This window comes from Magnolia sinica, chromosome 3 (assembly GCF_029962835.1).
Source record: "Magnolia sinica isolate HGM2019 chromosome 3, MsV1, whole genome shotgun sequence".
In the NCBI taxonomy this organism is placed as follows: Eukaryota; Viridiplantae; Streptophyta; class Magnoliopsida; order Magnoliales; family Magnoliaceae; genus Magnolia; species Magnolia sinica.
In genome coordinates this window covers 32,921,936-32,942,911 of record NC_080575.1, presented here as the reverse complement: position 1 = coordinate 32,942,911, position 20,976 = coordinate 32,921,936, and the positions used below count along the sequence as shown (strand labels likewise).

The 20,976-nt window shown below is 36.5% G+C and overlaps 1 protein-coding gene and 1 non-coding gene across 2 annotated transcripts in view; both read right to left on the bottom strand.

Annotated features, from left to right (window-relative positions):
- The window catches only part of LOC131239792 (AT-hook motif nuclear-localized protein 14-like), a 49,821-nt gene that overhangs the window by 9,753 nt on the left and 19,092 nt on the right, over positions 1-20,976 (bottom strand). The window lies entirely within an intron of this gene.
- LOC131241826 (small nucleolar RNA R71) lies at positions 12,246-12,352 on the bottom strand. Its single transcript, XR_009169394.1, has one exon. It is a non-coding gene; the product is annotated as a small nucleolar RNA R71 (small nucleolar RNA).

The following is a 20,976-nucleotide window of genomic DNA, read 5'->3' as shown; positions in this document are numbered from 1 at the left end:
TAATAGATCCATCCATCCATGCATATCGAGTGGTAGCAGAGAGGCATTATATGACCATTTACACACTTGAGGTTTGCTGCTTTCTCGTATTGAGTGGTATCGACAATAATATCATTGATACAAGAGAGAGGTTATACAGGAAATCAGGTGATACTATAGAGATACACACCGGTATCGATATATCACCAATATCTAGAAAGAAAAAAAAAAAATCCATTTCACATGGATTTCAGTATCGCCCAGCCGCCCACACTAACAATATCGCGATAATATCAGTATTATCGCCGATATCTACAACACTGGTTGTGATCACACAACACTCCAGAGTGCATCTCCACTCCTTGCACCCTTGTTAATTCTATTGAAGGCATCCTCCTCGATCTCTTCATTATTTTGATTAACAGACCCATTATAACAGAAGACAACTTTGAGGGATCTCATGGCCTTCAATTTCAACTAAAAGCCTCACATCTATGAACATTTCTACCAAAGATGCATTCAAGAAATTGCCTTTGTTCCACTCATTTTCAACCTATAGATTCCCAAGCCTTACTCCAAACCTTGCATTGGTCCCTTTCTAATATCATTCAACAAGTCAGCAGCAAAAATCTACCAAGGGACCTCATCTTGGAACTAGTAGTTGACTCATCAGTAAAGAATACAAAAGGAAATGGCTTAATACAACCCTTGATGAAGGGCCACCACTACAACACATCCATATCAGTAGAGCATTGTCTTTATGGATGTCAATATATCTTTTCAAGACCACTCATCTTTCACCCATCACATCCAAGTCCTTATCTACACCTACCCCTACCCCGTTCCTCACGTTATCCTTTCCCATAAATAACAATTTATAGCTCTTAAATCCTATAAAAAAAATTATGGCCCTTGCCAATCTATGTAGCTCTCTCCTTTATCTCTTAAGAGCATGTTATATAATACATAGTCTTCATTGCACCCATCGACTCCATACTCTTACGTTAAAAATCACCCACATTCCAAGAGGCAAACAAATCCCTCACATTCTAGGTGGTAAGGTAAACTTTCCTCATCCAAACTTGCTCTTCACCCACATGCCTGATTTGGTGTGGGAACCTCTGCCGATTTTCCATCATAATTAGGCAACATCACTTCCCATCGCTTCAAGAGAATGCCCTAGTGCACCATTGCACACTTTCCACCATAGCTGAGCATTGACGTAACAAGTCACTTCTGAGAAATGCCCTAACGCACTCTTACAACATTTTCCACCCTTTACAAATTATGGCATGTCACATCTAGGGAACATCATAGCCATGGTACTCCCTAATAGTAATGGTGGCCGTAATGGCTACCACTATTACCATTACGATACAGGCCATAACAATTGTTATGGCTTCTTTTTTTCTTTTCTTTTTTTTCTTTTTTTTTTTTGTTTAATAATTATATCGGCACCGTAATGGCCACTATGGCTGTTAGAACCCTGTAATGCGTAACAATGGCCACCATTACCTTTACATAATAGCCGTTACATAACCATTTTTGCATACCATGATCGTAGCACACCCTTGCTCCCTTTCCACCACAATCGGGTTTACAAAATGTGGTGCAACACTTCCAACAAATGTTTGAGTTTGACCAAGAACTACAACATTAGTCTTTCTTAGGGTAACTTCACAGAAGTTTGATGATCAATTCTTAATGAGCCCAGTTGGGTTGGGTAGGTTTGAGGACCCAACTTGTTTATGAAATGGGTCAGAAGTTTGGACATAGATCCAACCCATTAAAATTCAGGTCAGGTCTAGGAAGAAAACCAACCCATTTATTTAATGGATCAAGCTTGGATATAAAAGGATCCAAACCCATTTATCTCATGGGTTGACTTTATGTTAGGTATATAAATTAGAAGTGAGTTTTCATGTGTACCAAGTTTAAATCAAATGTGATTCAAGAGCACATGATTCTAACTCCTATCTTATCTTAGACAAACTTAAGAAGAACTTGAAAAGAAATCCAAGTATAATTTATCTTCTTCTTTTTTCGTGAAGATTGCAGAAATATTATTAAAACACCAAAGAGCGAAAACAAAAACAAAGAAGAAACAGAAAAACAAAGGAACAAAACAAAGCAAAAGAAATAAAACAAAGTTAAAACTAAAACCCAAAACCAAAACAGAAAGACCTAGCTTAGCTATACAACTCGAAACAGGGACAAAATCCCAAAACAGACCAATGCTAGCAGGGTAAGGGTTGAGAGTCCTAGGCCGGGAGGCAAGATGTTCGGTCCATAACACCTCAAGATATCAGAGCCAGCACTATGGAAGGGGGACGAGGGATTCTGGAAGGTTCGGCCATTACACTTTCCCAATCTCCCAGAAGACAGCCATGTGAGCAGGCCCTAGGAGGCTTTAGAGATAGCAATGTACATGCCACAGGGGACAATGTACAGCAAGCCTAAAACTTATATATTCACGTTGGTCCACAACTAATTTTTTGAATGGCTTGAGTTTTGGTGTGTCACACATGGTGATCATGCCTCCCTAATGTCACCCATTGTTTCCTTTGGTGTGAACTAGGAGTGCTGCTTGGGCTGGTCGGGGAGGGTTGTAACCCAACATTGAGAGGAGTCAGCCCAAGGCCCAACCCAAGGTACTAAAACTCAAGCCTAACACATTTCTTGTTCAGTCAGGTTAACACCAACTACTAAAGTAACTAAACTAACATGTAAAATCAAACATCTAACCATCAAATAACATCATTAAAGTAACACCTGTAACTACCAAAAAAAAAAAAAAAAAACATTAGCATAATAACGCCTACCATCACTACTCATAAACAAGTAAAATTAAACAAATAGATAAAAGACTCAGTAATGTTTAGAGAGATTATTCAAAAGATGTTACTTGATCACATACCCTATTTTCCATGCATGGAAAATTCTGAACATGAACCCTATATAACATTGAGTCCACGACATGGACAGTTCCAATCATGAACCCTATTTTCCACACTAGCCATGATTATGCATTTATATAATATATATTAATCATAACTCATGTATATGTACTACACAAGGTCAGGTTCAAGATGGATCAGGTTGCCAGGGCCTCAACCCAAGCCCAACCTAACCTAAAGTTCGGGTTGGGCCAATGAAGTTTGGGTTGACCTAAACCCAAGTTGCATCTCTAGTGTGACCCACCTAAGTTATGGATCAGACCTGATGTTGGGATCTAGGCCAAACATGGGGCACCTAATCTAATGGACAGGTTGGATGGCACTCACACATCATTGTGGACTCCACACAACTCAGAACGTATGGTAATTACCATACATTTGAACGTACCTGATTTAAAGGCTCGGCTGACTACTCGAATTCCCTATATTAATTAACTACTTGCCAGGTCAAGGTCGGGTCCATTTAGTTTTTGCCCAAATCGTATACATTAAAAACCAAGACCAAGTCAGGTTCTGAGACTTGAGAGGACCCAAGCCCAACCATTTAGTAATTTGGATCGAACTTTTGGACCTAGACCCACTTATTGTTCGTTCAGGTCCAATGACCCTTTGGGTCGACCCGAACCATCTGCATTCCTACCAACAGCCCACCTAATATCAACCCTTAATTACCGGGACGGCTCTCCTTGCACACATCCTTGTCCTGCTCAAGAGTGTGAGTTAATTACCCTTTTCATTACTAATATTATTGACAAGTAAGAACTTGGTTTCGACTTTGTTTGGGAAGAATTTCAACTTTCCGATACATTTTATTTATAACAGGCATGGTTTCATTTATGATAGAGACGGATCATTTTTCATATTTGTATATTTCTTCCACCAAACGAATCTTAGCATCTTGCAACACACATAAAATAATCAAAAGCTCAATCTAGTCTTCAGGCACTTAGAACAACCCGCAATGCTTGCACCAAATGGTGGTTTAGGCACAATAGACCCACTCCCGATGTTACCCCTCCCAGGTTATGTTTGCCTTCATCAAACAACATTGGTTTGGTTTCAACAAATCACATTGAACTTATTATATTCTCTGATTTAGCACGGATTTCAAAAAGGCTTTGTTTTTCTTCCCCACCATTGCAATCAAATCCCGTGGGTCATGCACTTCCTTCCAAGCCCTTAAATAATAATTTCCTAAAGTTCGAGGGCACAAAAGTTAGTATTGCACATCTTATGGATGCCTTCAAAGGGAAACTGGATTTGAACACTGTGGTGCGGCCTGTTAAGGTAATGGAAGATCTTTTTTTATATCTGAATACATGAAATTCAGCCCGTGATGTCACTTTATAGAACCTGTTATAGTATGCAAAATGCTATAAAGATCTGTATTTATTAAGATTCTAAAAGACGTAAAGGGATTTTAGATTTACGTCTTTTAGAGAACCAATGGACTACATATTTACACTACATTATTAACAAGAATGCCACAATGGCACAACTTATTCCTAACACTCCCTCCCAAGGTGAGCATCTTTGGTGATGATACGGTCAACTTGCTCTTAAGTCACTGTGAAATGGTTTTTTGGTAGAGCTTTGGTGAAAATCTTAACAAGTGGATGGTACACTGTACAAAGCAACTAAAAGAATCTTCACATTTTCTATAGAAGCTCTCTTGTAGACGACGATAATCAATTTCAACATGTCTAATACGTTCATGAAGGACAGAAATGGATGTATTATAATTTATAAGTAGCCAAATTGTATCGTTATCGACTTATCATGTAATGTATCACATCCTTGGGATACGGATACATATCGATTATCGCATGGGATATATCAGTTGTATTGCGTAATGTATCCTTGTTGTTGGGAAACATGGGGTAACATTGGGAAATTGGTTGAATTTTTCAATGAAACTTCGTGGTTTATTAAAAAAAGATATCAATACACACTTAGAAAAAAAAATATCACAAAAAACAAGTGCACATAATAGGTTTCCTTTGTTTAGGGTCCTAATGAATGCACTATCTAACTGAATTGATGCAAATATATTCAAAGTCAATTCATACAATTTACAAATGTAAGAAAACATGTATGGAAATACATACATTCAAAAGCAAAAGAAGAAGTATAAAACTAAAAATATACATGTGCATGATGTGTGGTTGTGGCTTAGACCTGCATAGAACTGCGCATACGTTAGGAATGGAAGTTTGAAAAAAAAAACTCTGAAATGGGACCAATTAACCGTTGATCAAGTGGAATTTTGAAAAAATATTGTTTATATTTTTAATTAAGATTTTTTTTTCGAAAAATCCCCAAATTACCAAGTATCACTAGATCAGGTTACATACATGTTGAATTTCACACTAGGATACTAAGTTTGCAACCGATTGAGGAAAATTTAGAATTTTTTTGAATTTATCCCAATTTTCCACAAATTGGCCAATCTTCCCCAAAATCCCAAAATTATTGCATGCGATGATGATTTCATCAAACACTCCTAAATACTGTGAAATGAGAGCTAATTGACTGCTGATCAAAGTGGAATTTTGAATATATATATGTGTGTGTGTGTGTGTGTGTGTGTGTGTGTATTCAGATTTTTTAATTAATTTTTTTCCAAAAAATCTCCAAATTACCAAGATTCGCTAAATCAAGTTACATACATGCTCGATTTCGTGTTTGGACAGTAAATTTGAATGGATTTGGGAGAAATTGAAGAAATTTCGATTTTCTCCAATTTTCTGCAAATCGACCCATCTCTCCCAAATCCATTATTTTTCATGCATAACATGAAGAATCATGAATTGCAGATCATTTGACATTAACTTCACATTATTTTACGGGACAAAAATAAAAAAATAATAATTAAAAAAAAAAAGAAGAATCGCAACTTGAAAATGCTCCCCAGATTGAAAATGGCCCCAAATTGGCTTGGATCTTGATTGCGATTCGAAATTTGTGTTTTTTTTAAAGGGATTCAAGAGTAAGGGTTAGAATCCACAATAGATCTAATTAAAAGTGGAGAGGAATCGAGAAAAAAATATTTAGAATGGCTTTTTTTTTTTTTTTTTTTTCGAATTTTCTGAAGAAAGCCTTGAAATACCCACATTTCTGTGCAATATTAGTCAATATCCACCGATATCGTCAATATCAAGAATTTTATAAAAGGGATTGGTCACGATATTTTGCGATATCATGTGATATCTTCTACGATACGAAGAATTTCTGATGCTCTCTTAGGGTTTCATATCACCTAGTTGGGAATTGGTATACACTATATCGGGGGATATATAGGCCGATATCGTCAATACTGAAAACATTGCATGTAGCAATGATATTATTGCAAAATGGACACTGGATAAGAAAGGGTCTCGGTGTTACAGTTCGGAAACGCAGGACTTAAACTTCATAAAACCATCTAATTTTAATTAGTCTTGGATCCCCAGGTAGAGTATATTAAAACCCAAAAGACAACAAGATCAAAAATACCTTTGATTTTTGGTCAGTTGATTGTAAAATAAGATGTCCATGTCGATACGTAAGAGGTCTCTCTAGGTGACACCCAAAGAGGCGACGTACCTCCCCCCCCCGTGTGTGTGTGTGTGTGTGTGTGTGTTTGTTTGTTTGTTTGTTTTCTTCCTCTGGGAATAGATCTAAATATATAAGGAGTTAGGCTTCATAGGATGCACCAACTAATGTACATACACCTCAAACCTATAGACTTTCATATGCCCTATTACATCAAAGGTCTATAATATTGCCTATTCATGCACCTAAATTAACACAGTCCCTCTACTATCCATGGCCAACTACCCTTGATCAAATACCCATGCAAATCAATTGGTGGACAACAAGATCTTAACCATGAGATTACCATCACGTGCAACTAAATCCTTTTAACAGTTAAAACAAAAGATCAACAGTTGAAAACATTTAAAACCATTTTTTGTATCGGACCCAACTTGATGCATGGTCCAATAACCAAGATCACCAAGATCTAAGCCATAGAAGTGTCCTAAGCAACCAGTGGATCCTTGATCATATGGACCTCAACCATATCCTAATGCATGCACCCAACCAAAACCACATGAGGCACTGCATAGACGTCGTGAGGGTCAAAGCACATTACACTAGGAACTTGAACTCCTCATGTGTCCTCAAGCCTAAGGATTAGTCGAAGCTAGTACATACACAATTTGATATAGTCCAACCATGACGGGACTCCCGGTCTAGAGATTTGAACAATCCCCCAATGCAAGTAGCCAGCAATCTAATAACAAGATCTCATATCCATGGAATACTTACACTCCCATGCGGAGTAGGGCAAAGGTAACAACTCGTCGTTGAGCTCAATGGTAGAGACCTTCCATCCCGACTTGTCATTGGTCCCCTCCATACGATGACTACCTAGTAACCCTAGCTGCCCAAGCCTCCTTAAGGGCCCGTTTGATTTTTGAAGTAAATGGTAATTACCCGGTAAATAAGTAATAATTACTTACCAGGGAATTACCCCATCGTTTCTTGCGCCTATGTTGACGGCTTAGCTTTTTAGCATTAAAATCGAGGATGGCTGCCAAATGAATATAGGGCCCACTGTGATGTACGTGATGTATCAACACCGTTCATCCTATACGTCAACCTCATTTAGGCCATGAACCCAAAAATGAGGTAGATCCAAAGCTCCAGTGGACCACACCACAGGAAATAGTGGAAATTGAACGCTTGCCGTATAAAAATTTGTGGCCCTTAGAAGTTTTGGCTGAAGCTGATATTTGTGTTTACACCTTATCAATGTTTTTATGACCTCATGAACAGGTTAGATGACAAATAAACATTAATGTGGGCCCAATAAACAAAATAACTTTTAATGGTAGACGTTTAAGGCCATTGTTTCCTGTGATATGGGCCACTTGAGCATTGCATTTGTCTCGATTTTGGACTTAGGCCCTAAAATCTTCTGATAAAACATATGGACGGTGTGGATATGTCATGCACATCACAGTGGGGTCCACTTATGTAAGTCAGCTTTTTTGGACCAATTTTCGAGACGAAAATGCATTTGAAATTTCAAACAGAGGAAAAGGTAATAATGACCTTTTTCAAAGGTATTTCCCTCTTCCCTCGAAATCAAACAGGCCCTAAATGGTCATAGTAATTCTAGGTATGAGATCCATGGCCCGCAACTCTCCCTTGGCCCGTGGTAATTGTATCCACTCTACCTAAGAAAATTAGAAGAACCCCTCTCTTTTAACCTATCTGAGTACATGTACCATTCAAAGCAAACTCATGCATTAATAACGGAAATAATAACATGTCCACACAGGACCTATGGTCATCATGATCAACGGTCAAGATCAACATTGGCTTTTCCGGGCATAACACTAACATTGAGGTCACTAAGTAAAAGGAACACCCATGTACTGTTAGCTACAATGGGGCCAGAATGATACTTAATTTCTGCACTAGAAATAAGAATAACAAGTTGCTTCTTGGTGCACCAAGTGAGAATTTGATCAAGAAAGGTACAAGATTCGGTAGTCAATTGACTATTGTCAATTGTCAAGATTTCCACCCAGTTAGCTATAAGCATCAACTATAAATGCAGAATAAGGGTGAATGTAACTTCCATGATTAACAACACCCTCCAGACAGTGAGCAATCCTCAGGGAAGAGAAAAAAAAAAGAACTACAGTAGGAGCATTCATGAATCTGCACACTTACTGTCCACATACAAGATGTTGATGAACCAAAACAGTAGAGCTCCAAAAAATTTGCAAAAATCAGATGGATCAGAGTATGGATCCCCACTATAGAGGCCAAGTTTGGTTCCAATGCAAACAAGCATTCTAATAGACATCTATCATATTAGAATATGGAAGGTCCAAAGCATATTTGGTCTAGGCTAGAAATTCCATGATTGTCCTCAGCAACTTCTATTCCCAAAAAATAATGCAATGACAACAATTCCTTCATAGCAAACTCAGAATCAAGAGTGGAGATGGAAGGATGTTATCAGAGTAATTGTCCCCATCAAGTACAACGCTATCAATGTACAACAGAAGAACAAATAACCAGACTAGAGGAATAGGTAAGCATAAAAAAATTAGCCTGACTACATGAAATACCACATTGCAAGAGAAATGTACTAAAAACGATGAACTAAGCATGGGCCAATTTTAAACCATACATAGCTTTACACAAGAAACAAACAAAGTCAAGACATCTGTCAAGAAATAAGCACACTTCCAACCTACAATCTGTCTACTTCTTCAGGTCGTGACTGGACCATTAAACCTGTCCAAATCTGTCGAAATTTCCCCCCAAAATTTGGCCCCAACCAAAACAGCCAACCCATCACCCAGTTTGATGCCCAAGCATGGGGAGACATACTTTAGCCCTAAAATGGCTGGAGAAGGACAACGGACCAAGGAGCTGAAGATGTTGCAATAGCTATAAGAAAAGATGGATGCTTGGCTGGTTCAGGTGACTGCTAAAAAGACACAAGGTTAAATATTTGGAACCAGGTGGAGGGACACGGAAGGATCAATACAATGATAATCAATGGAAATAGCTGTGTGAATATTCATCTCCAAGAAGACAATAATGGCAATTTTGAAGTTGGGATCTTTCTACAAGTATGAAGAAGATTCAACTTGACGAAACTTTACTCTCCATTGCAGAAAATATTTGGAAGTGTGAGGTGCAACATTATTCGAGTAGAAAATTGACATATGCTTCTTGGAAGACAATGGATTAGAATGGTGAGGAGTCGAACACTTAACACTCTCATGAAGGATCGGTGTTGAGACTCAAATATTGCATAATTTCCCCCATTTACATCATGGTTTTATGAACATGAATCAACTTAATGTTCTATTTTACTCATGTATGTGTTGCAAGGTGAATTTAAGAGCTTAGATTGAAAAAGGGTGCTAAAAAGCATGGATTTGATGCTCAAGAATCACCAAGGCAAGGGATTGATCTTAGGAGACCAAGATTGAAGAATTCTCATGGCAAAGATCCAAGAAAACCAAGTAAGGAATAAAAAGAATCGAAGATTTGAAGTGAAGAATCCTGAAATCGTCCTGAAAAAGTGTATTCTTAAGTCTATTTTGGAAAACTGCGCAATGGAAAATCTATTTTAAACAAACTATGCAGTGAGAAGTCTATTTTGAGAAACTGCGTAAATTTGAGGCGGTTTCTAGAGTTCTTCAACTTTGTACGAAAATTGGAGTTCCCTACTTATAAATAGGGCTTCCTAGGGCATTCCTAAGCATTATTAAAAGCATTCAAGAGATATTTAGGGTTTTTAGAGGGTTTTTAATTTTATTTAAGTTTTATAAATTGTTTTTTTCTTTTAAATCTTTTCTATTTGCATTTATTCTTTCTTGTTGCTTTCTTTCTCTATTCTAGTTATGTTTTTCTAAATTCCCTCTAGCCCATGTTAGAAGGGAAGCACATGGGTTTAATAATTCTTTAAGTTAGGATGATTGATTGTTTTAGGGATGAAAAGAATGATATATGCATGTTATCTATTATTTAGGTTTTGTTTTTTATCCTCTTGTGAGATCCATATGTTTCCATCATATGAGATCCACATTGATGGATAGACTTACCCTAGATCAATCAGATTTCTTAGATAGGAGAGGTTCTCAACCTATTATATTTCTTTGATTTTCATTATCTCATTGATATTGAATTCTTAAAATCACTGGCGCTTGAGAATATATATATCAATTGTAAAAATCCATAATTTTCTAATATTTTATATCACTTATTAAAACATTTAAATTGTTTTATTTTCCGATTAGGCTGACCATAGCGCTCAGATCCTAGTTGTGTTATCCAAGTCATCATGATTTTAGAACATTAACCTATGTGTGAAACTTTGAAGCTTGGGTGTTATTTTATTCAATTGAATTACATCCATTTAAAAATCCCAAAATCAAATCATCAGTTTAGTTTTTATTACTTAGTTTGTTTTGCATTTGATTTTTTCCTTCTCACAATTCATCTCCCTGTGGGATCGACCTTGTATTCACGGGATACTACTTACAAATACTACTTACGAACCTCAGCACTTGGAGGCAAGCAATCAAGTTTTTGGCGCCGCTGCCGGGGAAAGACTGAGATAAATCAGATCTATGCAAGATAGTTAAGGTAAGTTCTTTTCTAAACCCTCAAAATTTTCTGTAGATTTTTTTTTTCTTTGAAAGTAAATTCGGTTGGGTCTTTCAAGCACTAACTATGACATAAGGTTGCCCTGCTTGGGATTTTATCACCCAAGTGCTATGGTTGTCCTACAGTTGCTGTTTGATCACAAAGATCATCCGCTGAATCTATTTTCCAGATTAGCATAGTTTAACTTCTGCATTAGTTTTACTTTTGTCTATTTATTTATTTTTATTTTTATTGTGGATTGAACCCCCATGGTCAGACCTGTCGCCTGGGTTGTTGATTTATTTTTGTTTTGTAGACTGAACCCTTATGGTCGGACCTGCTGCCTGGATTGTTGATTTATTTTTGTTTTGTGAACTAAACCCTCATGGTGGGCCCAGCCACCTGAGTTGTTGACTTATTTTGTTTTGTGGACTGAACCCTTATGGTCGGCCCTGCCGCTTGGGTTGTTGGTTTATTTTTATTTTTAAAAAAATTTTAAGTATCATACTTGCTATTTGAATTAGTGGTATTTGTTGTGTGGTGTGAATGGTTTATGTCCCGTTGGAATAGGGATCAAAACAATCGACTCTCTTCCGAAGGTAGACTAATTTCAGGCCTTGATCATTCACTTAGAAGAGGCACTCAACATCACTTGGATTCCATGGCAGACACAGTTGATAATCTAAATCCAAATCTGTCAAATCTAACTATAAATCAAAACAGAGAAAATCAACCTAATCCTCCTCTTGAGGATGAAAATGAAATTCATAGGAATGTGTTAAACCAACCACGGACTTTACGTGAACATCTACACCTTGAGAGATCAACTTTACCATCTTGCATAGTGTTCCTTGCTCACACAGGGAACATTGATTTTAAACCAGGTGTGATTCAATTGATTCCTAAATTTCATGACTTGGATTCTGAAAGCCCCTACTTGCACCTCAAGGACTTTGAGGAAGTAATTGCAACATTACAAGTAAACAATGGCAATAGGGATGTACTTAAGCTAGGTTATTCTCATTTTCTCTAAAGGATCGGGCCAAAGCATGGCTCAACTCTCTAAGACCTAATACCATCACTACATGGCAAGCCTTAAGTAGAGAGTTTTTGAAAAAGTTCTTTCCCGAGCACAAAACAAATACACTAAAACAAGAAATCATGTCATTCTCCCAAAAGGGGAACGAACTGTTTTTTCAAGCTTGGGAGCGCTTCAAAGACCTTCTAATTACTTGTCCACATCATGGTTATAAACCATGGCACGTGATTGATGCGTTCCGAAAGGGGCTCACCATGGATACCCGTCAGTTCATAGAGATGATGTGTGGTGGAACCTTTCTTGACAAGGATCATAATGAGGCTTGGGATTTTCTAGATATGTTAGCAGAGAATACGTAGACATGAGATGTCTCTGCTAAACCAGACCAAACTAGACCCATTCCAAGAGAGAAAGCGGGGATGTATGTCCTAAGAGAGGAAGACGATTTTTATGCAAAATTCGCTGCATTAGCTAGAAAGGTCGAAGCCTTGGAAATTAGAAAGATTGGTATGGTTAAAGCAAACACTTCCTTAGGTAATTTTTGTAGCATTTGTGGTGGTACAGACCATGACACAAAGGATTGTCTAATAATCTCAGTTGTACAAAAGATCACGCATGAGCATGAGCAAGCAAATGCTATAAATAACAACCAATGGGAAACACGTATAATCCAAATTGGCGTAACCATCCTAATCTTAGTTGGAGGAATGGACCACAAATTAATACACCCAATGCACCTCAAATGCCTCCACAAAACAACTTCTTTGGGGCACCTAACAATGCACCATATGTGCCCCTGCCAAAGCGATCATCTGTGGAGGATGCATTGACCGCATTCATGAACTCTCAAGCTCAAATGAATCAATCTCTAATCCAATCAAAATCAGGAATTAAAGACGGTCGTGGCTAGGATTGAAACTCAACTAAATGCTAGGGAAAAAGGCACCCTTCCTTCTCAACCTGTGTCAAACCCTAGAAACACACATTTCATTGGAGACTCAAATCCAAGTGAGCTACATCATGAACAAGCTAAGGCCATCATCATTACTTTGAGAAGTGGAAAAGAGGTCAATAACAAGATAATGCAACCGGTAGAACTACCGGAGGATGAGCCACTGTCTCAAGAGAATGATGAACCGGCTATGGTTCAAGAGTCGTAACAACAAAAGGATAAAGAGACTAAGTCATATGAGCCTCCAGTTCCATTCCCATCTAGACTTCAAAATCCTACTGTCCCCATGAAATATCAATAGGTGTTGGATGTGCTCCAAAAGGTTACTGTTAATATTCCTCTGCTTGATGTCATTAGACAAATTCCATCATATGCTAAATATCTCAAGGACTTGTGCACTATAAAGAGGAAATTAAATGTGCACAAAAAGGCCTTCCTTATTGAGAAAGTGAGCGCTATCATTCAACAAAGGGCCGTACCCAAATACAAAGACCGAGAAGTCCCACTATTCCTTGTATTATTGGAAATTTCCAAATTGAGCATACTTTGCTAGATTTGGGTGCAAGTGTTAACTTAGTACCTTATTCGGTTTACAAACAAATGGGGTTAGGCGAGCTTAAACCAACTACGATTACACTCCAACTCGCTGACCGCTCTATTAAGGTACCAAGGGAAATTTTAGAGGACGTGCTAGTCCAAGTGGAGAAATTCTACTTCCCCGTGGATTTTATTGTACTAGACACTGAACCATGCGTAAACGGTAGCGCTCAAGTTCCCATCATTTTAGGCCGCCCATTCCTAGCAACTTCAAATGCAATCATAAATTGCAGGAATGGAATGATGAACTTGTCTTTTGGCAACATGACTCTAGAGCTAAATATTTTCAATCTATGTAAGCAGCTCATTGATAATAATAAAATCCATGAGCTGAATTTCATGAACTGCTTGATAGAAGAAGAGGAATTGGAACCTACTCTGACTGAGGAATTGATTCAAGTCATTGGAGACTAGAAAATTTCTGATTTAGAAAAAGTGTTTGCTGAAATTTCTGATGATAATGAGAACACTACTACCCAGGACATTGGTATGTACCAATGGAGACCGCGCACTCAAATCCTATCTATTGAGGACTCGCGACCTCTGCCATCACCAACCAATGTTCCAAAGCTTGATTTAAAACCACTAACAAATGAGCTTAAGTATGTATACTTAGGTGAAAATAAAACTTATTCTGTGGTGATCTATTCATTTTTAGACAAGGATCAAGAGATTAAATTGTTGAATGTTCTAAGAGACCACAAAGGAGCCTTGGGGTAGACCATTTCTGATATCAAGGGTATAAGCCCTTCCATATGCACCCATCGAATCCACCTCGATGAGGACGCCCAACCAATTAGACAACCTCAAAGGCGTTTCAATCCAAACATAATGGAAGTTGTAAAAAATGAGGTGATCAAATTATTGGATGTGGGAATCATCTATCCAATATCCGATAGTGTTTGGGTGAGTCCAACTCAAGTAGTCCCAAAGAAATCCAGAATAACTATCATGCAGAATTCTAATAATGAACTCATACCAACACGCATCACCATAGGTTAGCATGTTTGCATTGACTATAGAAAATTGAACCAGGTCACAAAGAAGAACCATTTCCCTCTACCATTCATTGATCAAGTTTTAGAGAGGGTAGCAGGTCACTCCTATAGTTTTCTTGATGGATATTCCGGATATAATCAAATAGAGATAGCCCTGGAAGACCAAGAGAAAACCACGTTCACTTGTCCATTTGGCACGTTTGCTTTCAAACGGATGCCATTTGGATTGTGTAACGCCCCAACAACTTTCCAACGGTGTATGTTAAGTATTTTTTCAAATATGGTTAGGAAATTTCTTGAGGTTTTCATGGATGACTTCTCTGTATTTGGGAGTAGTTTTGAGGAATGCCTCAACAATTTATCTCGTCTTATCTAGGTGTGAAGAGAAGCACCTTATCTTAAATTGGGAGAAATGTCATTTCATGGTTCAAAAAGGAATTGTTTTGGGCCATGTTATCTCCAAAAATGGAACGGAGGTAGATCGCTCAAAACTGGACATTATAGCTAATCTACATATCCCCGAACTGTTAGAGATATTAGATCACTTCTAGGGCACGCTGGTTTCTATAGAAGATTCATCAAGGACTTTAGTGTCATTATTAGACCATTGACTAATCTTTTTCAAAAGGATGTTCCATTTAAGGGGGCAGATAAGTGTGTAAGTGCCTTTAATAAAATTAAATCATCCATTACCACTGCACCTATCATGCGTCCACCAGATTGGACACTTCCTTTTGAACTAATGTGCGATGCAAGTGATTATGCCATAGGGGTTGTTTTGGGCCAAAGGAAAAATAAACAGCCCTATGTTATTTACTATGCCAGTAGAACTCTAAACTCGGCCCAAGTGAACTACTCAACAACTGAAAAAGAGTTGCAGTAGTTTTTGCGTTAGAAAAGTTTAGGTCCTACTTGCTAGGATCCAAAGTGGTCATTTTCACGGACCACTCAGCTTTGAAATATTTGCTACCTAAGAAGGATGCAAAGCCAAGACTTTTAACATGGATCCTCCTACTCCAAGAATTTAACTTAGAGATAAAAGATAAGAAAGGAGTAGAAAACGTAGTGGCCGATCACCTTTCCAGATTAGTATTAGATGATTCCATTGAGAAGATGCATATCCAGGACACATTCCCTGATGAAAAATTATTTGCGAACTCCAAATTGCCTTGGTATGCGGATATAGTGAATTATCTTGAAACGGGAAAAATGTCATATCATTGGAAATAACAAGATAGGAAGCGTTTTGAAACCAAGGTTAGAAACTTCTTCTGAGATGACCCGTATTTATATAAATATGGGACTAATCAGATTTTTAGACGTTGTGTCCCAGAGGATGAAGTTCAGAGTGTTATTTCCTTTTGTCACATAGAAGTATGTGGTGGCCATTTTTCTGCTAAGAAAACCACTACAAAAATCCTGCAGTGTGGTTTTTACTGGCCCACCATGTTTAAAGACGCTCATGCTTTCTATGTTGCTTGTGATAGATGTCAAAGGTTGGGAAGAGTGTCCCAACGCAACATGATGCCTTTATCCCCAATTTTACCATTGGAGATATTTGATTATCGGGGTATTAATTTTATGGGCCCATTTCTATCTTCTTTTGGATTTCTTTATATATTGGTTGGTGTGGACTATGTTTCAAAGTGGATTGAGGCAGTTCCAAGTAGGACCAATGACAACAATGTGGTCATACGATTCCTCAAGGAATATTTTTTCTATATTTGGAACTACAAAGGCCATCATCAGTAATGGCGGGTCTCACTTTTGCAATAGGACATTTGATGCTTTAATGAAGAAATATGGCATCAAGCATAAAGTGAGCACCTTATACCACCCACAAACGAGTGGGCAAGCTGAGATTTATAATCAGAAAATCAAACATATTTTAGAGAAAACTATAAGGTCAGATAAGAAGAATTGGTCCCTCAGACTATCTGACGCTTTATGGGCTTATAGGACTGCATATAAGACCCCAATTGGAACGTCTCCATACAGATTGGTGTATGGGAAGGCTTGCCACTTGCCTGTCGAATTGGAACATAGGGCCTACTGGGCAATAAAGAAATTAAACTTTGATATGGACCAAGCAAGTGAACAAAGGAAATTAGAGTTAAATGAATTAGAGGAGCTGAGGAGAGACTCCTATGAAAATTCTTAAATATACAAAGAAAGAACTAAAGTTTTTCATGACAAAAAAAATTTAAGGAAAAATTTTAAACCTCAACATAAGGTCCTATTGTACAATTCTCGTCTCCAGTTCTTTCCAGGAAAGTTAAGATCAAGATGGACAGGCCCCTTCATTGTGAAGAATGTTTATACTCATGGGGCTGTTGAAATTGAGAATCCACGTAATGGCAATGTGTACAAGGTTAATGGTCAGAGATTGAAGCCTTATGTGGAAAACTTTCATTTGGGAGAGGAGTCCGTCCCTCTTCATGAGCCAGAATATTCAGATTGATACTCCTAGTCTGATGGAGCATTTATGTAAGATTTGTATCATATTCAATTTTTTTTAGTGTCATTTAGCAGGTGAGTTCTTCATGGTAGGTATTATCCACCCTTTCTTTTATTTTTATTGTTCTTTGCATTACATTATCATTACATTGGGGATAATGTAGATTTTAGGTTGGGGGTGTGGATAGTCATCCATGTGAGGTTTTTTTTTTTTTTAAGGTTTCAGTTTATTTTTTTATTATTATTATTTTTAAGTTTCAGTTAGATTTAAGTTTATTTTTTTATGTTTACGGAGAATTTTTTTTTCAACATTTTCAAAATAATATGTTTATATACAAGAATATGAACATGATATTATGCGAATTCCAAAGGCAAACTTAGTACTTAATCTAGGTCAGTAGTAGTCAGAATTCTGATAACTGAAAATTATAGACTTGAGCTCAATTATCTAATCACTAATTTAAAGTGAGTTGTAATTTGATGTACTGAATTCATAATACACCCTAGCTAAGTAAGTGAAGAACATGATATGTGAACTAGAATAACAACTTTTGATTCAAATAAGGTTGAATGAACTAGTACCATTGATATATGCTTAAAAAAGAGAATATTGAAGAAAAAAAAGTGATGGAAAAAGAAAATTTATTATAAAGCATAAATGCAATGACCATAACAATCGTGTCAGTAATCCGGAGTAAGGATACCTAAGTATCCATTACTATTACCATTGCAAGTTCGATACCCTAGGTTATGAAGAAAACCCGGTGGAAATCTTCATCTAAGGGTGGTCTATAATAATGAGGATATGGTAAAAGAAGAAATGTCAAGAAGAAAATGAGATAACTAGAGATTTTATATTCTTGGAATGATTGAAAGAAGTTAGGATAGAGAACATGCATATTTCTCAAAGTTAGACTAGTGTCGCAGAGCACCTAAGTATATTGGATCATAACTATTTTAAATTTTGATTAGGTCTCTGAACTCAAGGATGTAATGGATTAGGAAATTGAGATTTTAACTAACTTCAGACTTAGGATAAGTATTGTTTTGTTTTGAAATTCATATGATGAATGGAGGCATAATTGTATAAATTTCTGAGTGTTGAACTATTTTTCATGTTTTCAATGTTTGTGGGTAACATTTCTGCAAAACCCCCACGATACTATAACTCGTCCACTAGGAGAAACCTAGGAGTTTAAAGGCTTGTTGCATATGCTAAATGCAATCGAGATTACCTGTAAAAGTAGTGTAGTTAGAATTTTTTTTTCGTTTTAATTTTGTTTCTAGAATTAATTTTTATTCTTATTTTTATTTTTCTTCGCTTATTTTGCTCGGGACTAGCAAAATGCTGATTGGGGGGTGTGTTGAGACTCAAATATTGCATAATTTCTCCCATTTACATCACGGTTTTATGAACATGAATCAGCTTAATGTTCTATTTTACTCATGTATGTGTTGCAAGGTAAATTTCAGACTTATATTGAAAAAGGGTGCTAAAAAGCATGGATTTGATGCTCAAGAATCATCAAGGCAAGGGATAAATCTTAGAAGACCAAGATTGAAGAATTCACATGCCAAAGATCCAAGAAAACCAAGTGAGGAATGAAAAGAATCGAAGATTTAAAGTGAAGAATTCTGAAATCGTCCTAAAAAGTGTATTGTGAAGTTCTGAAGTCTATTTTGGAAAACTGCACAGCAGAAAATCTATTTTAAACAAACTGTGCAGCGAGAAGTCTATTTTGAGAAATTGCGTAAATTTGAGGTGGTTTCTAGAGTTTTTCAACTTTGTACGAAAATTGGAGTTCCCTACTTATAAATAGGGCTTCCTAGGGCATTCCTAAGCATTATTAAAAGCATTCAAGAGAAATATTTAGGGTTTTTAGAGGGTTTTCAATTTTATTTAAGTTTTATAAATTGTTTTTTTCTTTTAGATCTTTTCTATTTGCATTTATTCTTTCTTGTTGCTTTCTTTCTTTATTCTAGTTATGTTTTTCTAAGTTCCCTCTAGCCCAAGCTAGAAGGGAAGCACATGAGTTTAATAATTTTTTAAGTTATGATGATTGATTGTTTTAATGATGAGAATAATAGTATATGCATGTTATCTATTATTTAGGTTTTGTTTTTTATCCTCTTGTGAGATCCATATGTTTCCATCATATAAGATCCACATTGATGGATAGGCTTACCCTAGATCAATCAGATTTCCTAGATAGGAGAGGTTCTCAACCTATTATATTTCTTTGATTTTCATTATCTCATTGATATTGAATTCTTAAAATCACTGGCGCTTGAGAATATATATCAATGGTACAAATCCATGATTTTCTAATATTTTATCACTTATTAAAATATTTAAACTGTTTTATTTTCCGATTAGGCTGACCATAGTACTCAAATCCTAGTTGTGTTATCGAAGTCATCTTTATTTTGGAACATTAACCTATGTGTGGAACTTTGACGCTTGGGTGTTATTTTATTCAGTTGAATTACATTCATTCAAAAATCCCAAAATCAAATCATTAGTTTAGTTTTTATTACTCAGTTTGTTTTGCATTTGATTTTTTCCTTCTCACAATTCATCTCCTTATGGGATCGACCCTGTATTCACGGGATACTACTTCCGAACCTCTGCACTTGGAGGCGAGCAATCAATCGGAAAAACATCACCATGAAAAATCCCATGCCTTAGAAGATAAGGATGTCAATAAAGCCTTTAGAAGAAGTAGCAACATTGTTCGACATATCGGAAAATTTATCGATATTGCCGCCCTAGCGATACAGAAACCCCTAGAAAACCCAAAATTTCTACGTAGCGGCAATAATATCGTGTATACCGCCAATATATCAACACCACGATATCATTGCCCACGATTGTAGTATAAATACTCTCATTTGTCAGCGATGCGAGACGACAGGGATACGCTATGGAAAAGGTGCGCAAAATAGAGGGAAATGAAGAAAAAATTCATGTTTATTTTTTTTAATTTTTTTTATTATCATTTTGAGAAATTGTGTCTTGGGTGGATTTTGACCAATCTTTTCATTTTTTTCAATTCCAAGATTGGATTTAGGGGAGATTCGACACCTGAGAGTAAAAGTGGGCTGAAACTTCAAATGTGAAAATTTTCAAAAATATCATTTTTTTTTTCTTAAGATTTTAGCATTGAATTTCAAGTCAAATCCATGTCTATGCATGAAAATTTCAACATCTAGGTGTGGAAATCAGGGGACATTTGAGGAAATCCTATTTTCCTCTATTTTCTCCACTAAATTTGGTAACTGAGGAGTGTAATATGTTGATGAGAGTTGGTCAATCTATCGATTCAACCAAACTTTTCAATATTGAAAATTTTTAATTATTTAAAATACGAAAATGAAATTAAAAAATCTTTTTTATTTGAAAAAATATGTTGTTTCATGAAATACTTATTAGTTTTTTTTTCTTTTTATGTATGGATGTTCATAAGTAACAAAAAAATTTGCTTACTTTTAAAATTGTCATTTCGTAATTATTTTTTACTTTATAAATCATTGTTCAAAATATTGATGATATTATCGGATAATATTGTTGACATTATTGGTATTGCGGCGATACAAAAACTGCCAGAAAATACAGTTTTCCCATATATCGGAGATATTATCATGCATATCATTGTTGTATCGATATCTTCAAATTATAATCAAAACAGCAAAATTACGGAAAAATAAAATAAACAAACAAATAGAAAAGCCTATTTTTAAGGGTTTTTTAAAAAAAAAAACATGTTGTGAGGTGGATTTCGACCACAACTTCTTTCTGGCTCGAAGCTTGAATTTTGGGGGATTCAATGC